This window comes from Sorex fumeus, unplaced genomic scaffold (genome assembly GCF_029834395.1).
Source record: "Sorex fumeus unplaced genomic scaffold, SorFum_2.1 ptg000122l, whole genome shotgun sequence".
Taxonomy (NCBI): domain Eukaryota; kingdom Metazoa; phylum Chordata; class Mammalia; order Eulipotyphla; family Soricidae; genus Sorex; species Sorex fumeus.
Genome location: NW_026606179.1, coordinates 310,850 through 323,102, shown reverse-complemented (window position 1 = coordinate 323,102; position 12,253 = coordinate 310,850). Strand labels below are relative to the sequence as shown.

The 12,253-nt window shown below is 49.8% G+C and overlaps 1 non-coding gene across 1 annotated transcript; it reads right to left on the bottom strand.

Moving 5' to 3' along the window:
• Positions 1 to 7,597: 7,597 nt before the first annotated feature.
• Positions 7,598 to 7,735, bottom strand: LOC130044574 (small nucleolar RNA SNORA15). Its single transcript, XR_008795429.1, has one exon. It is a non-coding gene; the product is annotated as a small nucleolar RNA SNORA15 (small nucleolar RNA).
• Between the last annotated feature and the right edge of the window lie 4,518 nt (positions 7,736 to 12,253).

Sequence of the window (12,253 nt, the reverse complement as noted above, 5' to 3'; positions counted from 1 at the left end):
CACTGTTAACACACATGCTTTTTACTCCAACATATGTGGTATCAGTTTTGTCTTTAAAAATGGGACTATGACCAGAGAGGTAGGGTGTTTGCCTTGCCCGCAACTGACCCAGGTTCAATTTCTGGCACCAAAATCAAATAAATAAACCTACGCAAATAAAAAACTAAGTTGATTCTTTCGTATCTGATTTTTTTTCCAACTCAGATCATGAGAATGGTGGTTAAGATTTGACTCAGTTCTACTATGAAGCCTGGCAGTTTAGTTAAAGACTAGTCTAGGTGTGACAGGGGTGTTTGGAGCCCTGATCACATATTGAAAGAGTAATTTACTTTATTCGAAGTAAAGGAGAGTGCCCTTAAGAATTGGCGTCCTAGGGCTGGAGCTATAGTACAGAGGGTAAAGTGTTTGCCTTGCGTGCGACCTACCAGAGTTTGATCCCCAGCACCCATGTGGTACCCTGAGCTCCACTCAGAGTGATTCCTAAGAGCCAGCAAGGAGTAAGCCCTGAGCACTTGCCAGTGTGGCTCCCAAACAAACAACACCCAAAGAACTGGCGTCCTTAGACAATCAGTTGAGAACCTTAAGAGCCAAAACTGAAGTTTCCTGAAGAATGAAAATTCCCTCAAGACTGTGACATAAAAATCTTGCCTTGGTTTCCAGCCTATCATACAAACTCCAGACTTTGTGTGTGTGTGTGTGTGTGTGTGTGTGTGTGTGTGTGTGTGTGTGTGTGTGCGCGCGCACGCGCGCGCGTGCATGTGTCTGTCTTGTTCTCTCCCTGTTTTTCTGTCTCTGTCTGTGTATCTTTCTCCGTGTCTTATTCTCTTTCTTGCTTCCTCACTGGCTCCCTCTCTTGTCACTCTCTCTCATTCCCTTCCCCACCTCTTCTGTCTCTCTAAGATCAGAAGTTCCCAAACTTATTTAGCCTAGTGCCTCCTGTTTAAAATTCCTCAGTGCCCTCTAAGTGATCTAACAAAAAACATCCTGCAAACGTGTGAGGTGACTATCCCCCGTTTCGGACGGCTTCTCTTGAGAGATGGGATAATTGCCATCTGCTGCTGTGGGGTTGTCCGAGTGTGCTGCCCTGACAGTGTCCATCCACACATGAGGAGTTAAGCCCGCTGCAGACCTGCTGACCTTCTGATGTACACGGAGGAGCTTCTTTCCACTGTGGCTCTTCCAGGTGACCATTTTATCTCTGCAGGAGGTACATTGATCTAAGGTTTGTTAAGGCTTGTTTCCTCCTCTCACTGTTGGCATGCTTTACCTGACTGGAAGAACATTAGATTTTTTTTTTTTTTTTTTTTTTTTTGTGCAGGGGGCACACCTGGCAATACTCAGAGATTATTCCTGGCTCTGCGCTCAAGGTTACTCCTGGAAGTATTCAGGGAACTTCCTTGAGATGCCGGGGATTGAAGCTGGGTTGACTGTGAGCAAGGCAAGCGATTTACCCAATATACTATCTCTCTGGCCCCTAGAATTAGAAAATTTAAAAGAGAGGGAAAAACCTCCAACATCCCTGCAAAGTTTTTAATACACTGAGTCTAAAACTGCAAGAAGATCACTAGACTGCCCTTACCTTGGGTCCAACTAGATCTTTGATAGTGACTTGCTTTCCAAATAAATAGTCGATTTGCTAGAGTAAAGTAAAGGCCCTCCCGTTGATCATCGATTTGCTCGAGCGGGCCCAGTAACGTCTCCATTGGAGACTTTGATGTTACTGTGTCTGGCATATCGAATACTCTCGGTAGCTTGCCGGGCTCTCCGAGAGGGGTGGAGGAATCGAACTCGGGTCGGCCATGTTGGCTGCGTGCAAGGCAAACGCCCTACCTGCTGTGCTATTGCTCCAGCCCAAATAAATAGTCACCAAGACCAAATCCCTATCAAAAGCCACATCATGTTTTCAACCAAATCAAATGAGGCCACAGTAAACAAGGCCAAGAGAGGACAGTTCTATCATTAAATTGTTACACATGCCCTGAAAATATGTCCTTGAAATTAAATTTTCCAAAGCTGAGTTGCTGAGTCAAGCAAAAGGCACAACAAAAACTCTCCCCTCGGGGTCGATTCCAAACCGTGTGTTTATAAGACCATGTTCTGAAGTACCTGCCACTGGCCAGACCTCATTAGACCTGGGATACGGAGGCAAATGAGCTACATCCTTGGCATCTTGGGGCCGTGGCTGAGGCTCACATGCCTTTTGGCCTGGCACAGAGAACTGATGGGAGGCCTCCGTGAATCTGTTACAACTAATCAGTGAGTGAGGAGTGTACAGTGGATGTCACTGGCCGGCTTTGAGAAACTATCACCCAGGCCTCAGGCAATGACTTTCCTCATTGTGTAGGAGGTCACCTTGTCTGGGTTGGCATGGTTGGCACCCGTGGTCACAGGGGGCTCAGTCTCCCCCAGTGCCTGGCATGAAGCAGACTTCTTGGTCTGATTTCCAAAGAGAGAAAACTAGGGCAAGTAGCCGAGGAAGGAGCACTGGTTAAACCTGCAATTGGGCCCCATTTCTCTTATCCTGTTGAGCAGATCAACTAAAACTGAATTCAGCAGGGGAGTGCGGAGGCATTTCTCCAGGTAAAACGAGGCTCCTGCTTCCAAACTTGTCATCAGGGTACATTCACCTTCCTGCCTGACTTAGAACTTGGTTCACAGTTTCTGAAATTACACTCTGGGCCATGAACTTTTCCGCTCACATGTTTCTCTCTGCCTTTAAATACCTCAGCCAGTGTGTGTGCGTGTGTGTGTGTGTGTGTGTGTGTGTGTGTGTGTGTGTGTGATTCTGGAGACCACCATGAAGAAAACGTTCTGGGGAGACCAGCTATGGGCCTGCATGCATGTGTCCCCTGCTGGATTTTGACCTTTTTCTTAACAAGGGTGAAGAATGATAATTTGCTGAGAGGGGTCCACCAGCGACTCATCTGACCCCTCCACAAACACAGATTTTGTTGCTGTGGTCCTATCACAGAGCCTCTGACCTCCCCAGCCTTCACTTTTTTCACTTGCTCAGCACTTGGAAGGTGATTTAATGTGAAATTCCTGAGCATCAATTTTACATTTGCCTCAGGATGGCAGAGTGAGAGACCACTTGGGGAACATAGGAAAGAAAGAAAAAAAGAAAGGAGGGAGGGAGAAATAGAGAGAGAAGGAAGGAAAGAAGGAAGGAAGGAGAGAGAAAGAGAGAGAAAGGAAGGAAAGAAGGAAGGAAGGAAGGAAGGAAGGAGAAAGAAAGAAACAAAAAGAAAGACAGGGAAGAAGAAAGAAAGAAGGAAAGAAAAGAAAAAGGGCTAGAGTGATAATACAGTGGGTAGGATGCTTGCCTTGCACATGATTGACCTGGATTTGAACCCTGGCATTCCATATGGACCCCAGCACCGCCAGGAATAATTTCTGAGTACAGAGTCAGGAGTGACTCTTGAGCAATGCAAGTTGGGGCTCAAAAACCAAAAAGGGGAAAAAAGAGAGAAAGAGAGAGAGAATGAGAGGAAAGAAGGAAGAGGGAGGGAGGGAGGGAAGGAGGGAGGAAGGAAGGAAGGAAGGAAGGAAGGAAGGAAGGAAGGAAGGAAGGAAGGAAGACACTTGGCTCAGATTTTCAAAGAACAGTGGCAGAAATGAGCTCTTTACCACCCGCTAGCCTGGAAATTGCCACTTCCTTCTGCATACATGTGGCTGGTCCAGGGGGCTTGCACGGAAACGGCTTGCATTCTTCACTGGGAGAGGGCAGAAAGGCCAATTTGGGAAATAGTTCTCTAATGGAAGCCAGATTGGGGGACAGTGAGGAAACGCATTTAAAAATCACATCTCCAGCATGGGTGAGGAGGATACATTTTGATGACAAGGTGATGTCTGGGGCAGTTAAGTGAACAGAGTGATCTTAACAGCAGCCACTTATTCTCCCTGTTGCATCCAGAGTTCTGAAGTCTGGTCTAGGAGCTGGGTCCAGATCATTTGATTCTGAGCAAGGATTTGGGCAGCATCAGATGGAAAAAACATTCCTGGCCAGTGCAAATTCAACCCAGGTCTAACTTGTCATTCTTCTGCTTCCTGTTCACCCCCACCACATTTCACACCCACCAACACAGACATCACACACACACACACACACACACACACACACACACACACACACTCTTCACACTCTACACATAAAGCCATATTTACTCTAATTTCTGTTCTCACTTCAGGAAGGGTATTATTGAACTGTGCTTCTCAAATTATTTCGGTTAAAGGGCCAGTTTTTCAGTTCTCTGATCCATCACAGGCCAATATTTTGCATAAAATACCATACACTTATACATCAATAAAAAGATGTACATGGCCCAAGGAGAGAGCTCAAAGGGCTGGAGCATAGACTCTGTATGCAAGAGGCCTGGTGCTCAGCAGCAGATGGTCCCTTGCCAACTGCCTGGGCTGGGGGGGGGGGTTGGTATGCCCCTGAACCCCATATATATATATCATTGTATAAAACAATCACATGGCAAGCCCAAAATTTTGGTTGTTAGATTGAGCAGATATGAAAGTAGTCCGCTGTTAAATCAATGTAAAGTTTTCGAAGCGCCAATTCTTGGCTTCTACAGTTCATCTGTTGCACACTGGGATCCAGGCAGGGGCTGCGGGTTGCAGTGATGCAGAACTGACACCACAGTGCACAGCGGGAACGGCAACCTCCAACACCATCCCTCCCTCACTTCTTCACCCATTTGTGCCGCACACTCCCCAGCGATCAGACTCCTCCCCCGGAGCCTGGGCAGTTCCACCAGGTCAAGACAGGGCATGCCAGTGAGGCAGAGGCTGAGGGGGGCATGAGGAGCTGCTCTGTCTTCCAGGAGGAAGAGGGCAGGAAGGGAAGGGTGGTGGAGCCTGGTGGAAGCAGTGTCTAGGATGAGCAGGAAAACAGCAGCCAGTGGAAGAGGGGTGGGAGAGGGGTGCCGGAGAGATAGTATAGTGGGCAGGGTGCTTGCAGGCAGCAAAGACTGGTTCGATCCCCAGCATTCCATACGGGTGCTTGAGCACCACCAGGAGTGATTCCCAAGTGCAGAGCCAAGAGTAAGCCCTGAGCACCGCCGGTTGTGCACCCAGCCCCTGAAAGAAAAAATTAAAAGAAAAGGAGGGTCTGGTAGGAAAGTGAGGACAGACGGATGGGGAGGTGAGAGAAATCCTTTCAAGCACAGCCTGTGTAGGTGGCTCTGAATGGTCTAGGCCAGTGAGCTCCATCCTTTTTATAACCAGGGCCTGACCCCTGTCCTGTGTGGAACAGGCAGTTGGCAGTGCTGTGTGCAAAGGAGTAGCAGGGCTGACAAGCTGGGAGAGGGAACACGGAGACTTGGAGGCTGGTCCAAGGAGTTAGAGGCTCATTCCAGGCTGCTCGGGAACCCAGAGGGCCACAGATGGAGGACCCCTCCCCAATACTCTCTCTCTCTCTCTCTCTCTCTCTCTCACACACACACACACACACACACACACACACACACACACAACAAGAAATGATGTGCATTTCTGAGGCTCCCAGCATCCTGGCTGGAGAGGTTGGATGAGGCTCGACTCATGGGGTCAAGGCTCATAGGCTTAGAGTTTTAGAGTTGAGCATGGAAGGGATGGAGGAGAGCCTAGGGGAGAGGGATAGTGGGCATTGGCTGCCCAGCACTGCCACAGCGAATGTAGGTCTGAGTCTTACTCAAAGCTGTTTCTCCTGGGCCAGGCAGCCGGCACAAAGGGCTGGAGCCACCCTTTGCAGCCAGCAGTCCCAGGCTCACCCCCCGCACCACGTTGTCACCCAGCCCTGCAGCATCTCCAAACCAACCATCCCGAAAGAGAAAGCTACTGTCCTACCCAGGACTGGCATCGCTTAGAAACCACCAGGCACCACCTCTCCCCTGTGGCTTTCCTTGGGTTTCTTATTAAAAGCAGCCCGTTTCCCCTTCATCCAAACAAAGGGAAAGCAATAAAGACTTGACTGAAAGAAAGGGGTCACTCCAATTTGCAAACATCAAAGCCGGGAACTCCTATCTCTTGGTTTCTGAGCAATAGCAGTAAGTGCCTTGAGCTCGGGTTTGATGTGGCAGCGAGTCCTGGCTGCCTTTGTTTCCTGACAAATGTTGGGCTGCTGTGACTGACAAGGGATGTTTGAGGCAGAAATCACAGGGATTCAGCACAGCCGCGTCCTTTCCCTGATTCTGTGCGTATAAAGAACTCAGCTGGTGTTTGGAGGGAACGTGTGGCTGGTGTGCTGAAGGGAATCTGATGCTCCAAGGAGGCAGCATTTGGGAGTCCCTGAGAGCCGGACAAGGAAAACAAAACAGCAAAACTGGGGGTGGGGGTGGGGTGGGGGAGGGGACCTGGGGCACTTAGAGGGCACCCACAAGAGCCCTGAGAAAGTGTGAACCCCGCCTTCCCATGAGGTTTGGGGAGCAAATTCCCTGCAGGACTCATTTCACATTCAGCTGGTCTCCTGGGGGCCGGGGAATAACTGAGCAGGAGGGGAGGGGAGGAGCACCTCAAAGGAAATGTTAAGTGTCTGCAGCTGCGTTTTAATGATGCCTCCACCCCCAGAAACAGAAAGGACTGGGATTCAGATTTTTTTGGTTTGGTTTTGGGCCACACCTGGTGGTGCCCAGGACCTACTCCTGGCTCTGCACTCAGGGATCGCTCCTAGCGGGCTCCAGGGGAGCCTGGTAGGTACCAGGAGGACCATACAAGGTGCTAGGGTTCAAACCCGGGTCAGCCACATGCAAGGCAAGCACCTAACCCACTCTACTGCCCACTGTACTTGGGCCCTATGTAGCCTATGTTTTTATTTTTATTTTTTTTTGGGGGGGATGGGCTTTTTGGGTCACACCCAGAAATGCTCAGGGGTCACTCTTGGCTCTGCACTCAGGAATTACTCCTGGCGATGCTCGGGGGACCATATGGGAAGTCAGGGATTGAACCCGGGTCGGCCGCATGCAAGGCAAACACCCTACCTGCTGTGCTATCGCTCCAGCCCCCTGTAGGCTATGTTTTTAATCAATATTATAATCTCTTGTATATCACTAGATATTTAAAATTTATTCTATTTTATAGTATATTATATAGTATATTTTATAGTATATTATGGACTGGAGCGATAGCACAGCGGTAGGGCGTTTGCTTTGCAAGCAGCCAGCCTGGCCGAGCCGGGTTCGATTCCTCCGACCCTCTCAGAGAGCCCGGCAAGCTACCAAGAGTATCTCACCCACACGGCAGAGCCTGGCAAGCTACCCATGACATATTCAATATGCCAAACACAGTAACAACAAGTCTCAAAAAAATGGAGACATTACTGGGCCCGCTCGAGCAAATCGATGAACAATGGGAGGACAGTGACAGTGTATAGTATATTATATTCGGGATATATGATTTTCAATGGGAAACATTTATAACACACACTTTTCTCTTACATATCTGATCTATTTATTTGTAGCCATTTAAAAAAAATTTTTTTTGAGACAAAATGATACTTAGGGCTTACTCCTGACTCTGCGCTCAGGAGTCACTTCTGGTGGTACATGGGGGAGCTAATGGGATGCCTGAGATCGAACCTGGGTTAGTGCCTTACATGCTGTACTATCGTTCCAGTCCTTGGAACCACTTTTAATAATGATATGTCATGAAAAAACAGCATGCCATCAGAAGTCATTTCAAGGGAAAACTTTAATTTTGCATGGTGTTAGGCTGTGTAACATACTGATAAAAAGAACATGGTATTCAACCATGCTTAACTCTGATCTATTTTATGTAAATACATTAATTAAAATATATAAACATATATTTTGTCCTGGAACTACCTAAAAGTAGGTTGCAGACCACCATGAAACCTCACCTTTAGCAAAATATCCCCCAGGACAAAGGTTTTTCTCTGAGATAACTAGAAATCCTGCAGATGGTCATAGCCCAGAAACCTAACCCAGACACAATAGCATTACCTAACAAGCCTCCCAGCCTACAATTTCCCCACTGATGTCAATATCACCCGCTGTAGCTGGGGAACGCCTTTAGCACAACACTGTCTCCCAATTGACTCAGTGAACAGCCATGGAATTTGGGGCGAAAGAGCAAAACCGAATGGGACTCCCGAAGATGAGCAGGTAGGACGTTTGCATCACGTGCTGCCGGCAGGGGCCAGAGCAGAAGATGGTAGCTAGAGTGCTATTCGATCCCCCGCATCCCATCTGGTCCCCCCAGCACTGCCAGGAGTAATTCCTGGGTGCAGAGTCAGGAGTAACCCCTGAGTACCTCTGGGTGTGACCCCCAAAACCAAACTAAAACAAAGAAATAAGCAAACGCATATGTTTGATAGAGAGACACGTCCCACCAAAGACATGTGTGGGTAGGGGGGCTGATACCTGGCTGAGGGTGCCAAGCTGTGTTTCTTAACTGTCACCCCCTTCATCCAGGAACCTTTTTCCTGAAACCTGGAGCTCAAATCCTCCATCTGGGCTGAACCCGAGTGTAGCTCTGGGCCCAGATCCACATCGTAATGGCCCTTCTGTGACCAGAAAGTTGTTTTAATGGGAAGGAAAATATAACCCAAAAAAGCACTGCCAGGAAATCCAGGGATGGCCCTTGGTACTACATGACGTGCAGAGCCCAAAATAGGATTAAAATGTAGATTCTTTGTTCCAAAATGATTAAGAATTCCAGGGCCGGCGAGAGGCTCAAAAGACTAAAGCAGGCTTTGCTGCTGGAGGTCTGGGTCCATGCCCAGCCGTGAACAGTCCCCTGAGCACTGGGAAGAGCAGCCCCCACCCCAGGCTTTGAGTCTGGAGTAGCCTCCCCCCACCAACTCTACCCCAAAAATCAAACAAACAAAAAAATTTTCTGTGAACTTCAGATGTTGACGAGAGAGCATTAAACCCAGCGGGGCCCTGAGAGGCTTCTGTAAACGGGAAGATTTACACGGACAGCACGGCACGGGGAATATTGACAGAGGCATGAAGGTCATCTGGCATACCTGAAGAAATGCAAGGACTTTACCGAGCTCCCCCGACCACCCACCCCAGCCAGCAACACTTCCACCCTATGCTTTCCTCTGTCTGCAGCTCCCTGCTGGGGATCTGACTCAAGAGGCAGAACACAAGCCAAGCATATACCAGGCCCCGAGTTCTATCCTTTCTATCCTCCCCAACCTCGGGGTGCAGGCCTGGTGGCCACTGTGTGCTGCTTTGCCAGGGCCAGAGCATCGTATCTCTGGCTGCTCGGTGGGGCTGAGCACTGCTGAGCACTGCTGATCCCTATAAATAAATAAATATATATATATATATATATATATATATATAGCATCTGGTGCCAGAGACATAGTACAGTGGGTAGGGCATTTGCCTCGCATTCAGCCGATCCGAGATCCATCCCTAGCATCCCTTGGTAGCCCCGAGCACTACCAGGAGTAATTCCTGAGTGCAGACCCCTGAGCATGGCCAGCCGTGGCCCAAAAAGGAAAAAAAAAAAAAGCACCGTGTTCCAACGGCAGCTGCGGTTGTCATACACTGGCAGCAAATGGCATACAGCTCCGCGAGGCCCTTCCCCAGAGCCTCTCTGACACTCTTCGGATGGCTGAGTTCTCTCTCCCCCGTGTTCTGCAGCCTCCCTCCTGCCCTTCAGTCTGAGGCATCCCAGGACACTGCTTTTCCCTCCAGCCCCTCCTTACCTGAGGATTGCAGGAGGAGGCCATATCCGAGAAAGGTGACGTCTTTGCCTGCCGTCCTCATCCCTGGGAGGCTCAGGAAGCGCCCAGAGAGGAGAGGCGGGCCCAGCGCTGGCAGGATGCTTCTCTGCTTCTCTCCCCGTGAGCTCTCTCCCCGCTCGGGAGAGGCAGAGCGACTGAGCTGGTGTCGGTCTGGGCCTGGAGCCAGGAGCCACGGAGCCGACAGCAGACCAGGGAGCTGACTGAGCACCTCGGCAGGGCCAGCAGCCAAGGGCGAGGGAGCCGAACAGGGAGGGCCCGTGGGGGGCCCCAAAGCCCATTTTTATGCACCAGAGGATGACTGGCCGGAAAATGGCATTGTATTTGTCTCTTTCTCTGACCTCACTGTTTATACATGTGATTCTAACACTTTCATTCTGCTCCAGCCTCCCTGCCAGCTTCCTCCCAGACGGATGGGCACCCTGAGTGCAGCAAGGAGGTAGATAAGAGACCGCTGCTGCTGATAGGGACTGCTCGAGCCCTGTGGGGCTAAGGGCCTGGTCCCCACTCCTCACCCTGCAAAGGTATGGTTAAGAGTCATAATAGGTGAATGAGGTCCTTGCCTTGCATGCGGCCAACCCAGAACCCCAAATGGTCTCGCCAGCCAAGAGTAATGCCTGAGCACAGAGCCAGGAGTAAGCCCTGAGCACATCTGGGTATGCCTCCCAAACAAACAACAACAATAATAATAATAAAAGCCAACCAGAAGTGCCCTCCTAGCCCCCCAAACCTCCCTGCAGCAAGCAATACAAGGCAGAGATTTCAACAGAAGTCTCAGGAAAAAGTAAACATTGCCAGAGGGAGCGACTGCTTGTCAACAGGAAACATTTTCCTCAGGACATGCCCGACCCAGAAGCAGCATATGGAGTCCTGGTTTTGTTTCCTGGGGTGTAATAACAATAGCCGTTTTCGTGGCTCTGATCCAGAAGACAGGATGCCTCAGGAGCTGGAGAGCCTGCGGAGAGAAGGGATGGGGGGGGGGGGGGTGAAGGAAGCAAAGGAGGAGGAATAGCAATCCCACAGATCCAGTTATCCTGCCTGGTTGTGTTCTCGAAAGAATGCAGGAGCCCAATTCCAAGAGAGATGTGCCTCCACTTTTACTGCTGGGGGTTGGGAGGGCAGGTGGTTAGCCACCTGTGTTCCAGGAACCCAGGGCCACTCCAGGCTGACTTCTGTGGCCCTGTTGGGGGACAGGGGAGCAGACAGGGGAGCAAGCTGGGCTGAGACTTGAAAGGGGTGGGGGATTCTGCATGCAAGGGTATGCGGCAGCACTTCTGGCTAGTCACAGGAGGCAGCCTATGGGCACATCCACAAACAATTGCATCAGGAAGAGGTGATCTTTCTGAACAACAGGACGCTATTCCTCTGTGGGGAAAAAAGGGATGAGACCCTGCCACTTGCACCAATGCCTGGACCAATCGAGGCAGATAGAGTATGACACTTTGTGAAATCAGTCCGATGGAGACAGACCCAGCATGGTTTCACTCATGACTGGTACACACAGAAAAGACACAGATGATTGCACTAAATTAAAAAATAAACAACTTTCAGACCATAAGATCACTTGTGGTTACCAAAAGTTGTACGCTGAAGGAGGGAATTGTACTTTTAATGAGTTCTACAGATGTTCGTTTGTAATGATGAGCATCTGAGACCTACATGTTATAAACCAATGCTACTTCTCTGATTTTTAAAAATTTCTTTCTGTGGGTACAAATAAATCACCCCTTCCTGAAAAAAAAAATCCTTATTAGAGCTGTAATCAGGACTTACGGCTGCCCTGAGCTGGAATTTTGCAGGATTGTACTGGAGTTCCCCATGGCAGGGAGACAGCCAGTGAAGAGGTATCGGGAACAGGAGCCGAGGCTGCTGGGACAGGGTGAAGGCACGGGGACTTGCCAGTGACCACGTTCCCAGCTGAGGAGTGAAGGGCTGCCCAAGCTGCAGTGCCCCAGCAGGAGAACACCTCAGCCTTCAGACATAGAAGTAGGGTGACCATCTACTCCCCGACACTGCGGGCCTACAAGCCCTCTAAAGACCAAAAGGAGAGAGAGATCAAGCAAGTCGCAAAAATCCACAGGCGCACTGGTCTTCTGGCTGAAAATTCCTAGATGCCCTGAAGAGGGAGATGGGCTGAGTCCTTGCTGAGGCCCCAGCAAGTCCTTGCTGAGGCCACACTTACACCGCCACAGCCGCCACCCGGCCAATGGCTCACTCCACTGCTCCGAGGCTAATCTCTGCAGAGACAGCAAACGGCCAGATATTTGAGGTACACTGGTCTTCAAACTGAGTCTTCTCAGAGTGGGGGCAGGCAGGCAGCCTTCCCACCCACCCCTGCTTCCAGAAGCCTCCATAGCCACTCCCACATCCCACAACTGTCACCATGTGAACATACGGCCCAGTTAATGTACCCTGGAGTTTCTGGAACTGCATTTGTGGGCACACTACTTCCAAATGTGTTACCTCCGAATCTACAATACTGACATCCCAGTAGGAGCACGCCAAAATAGACGGGAAAATAACATCGAAGCCAACTAAGCTCAATAAACGAAA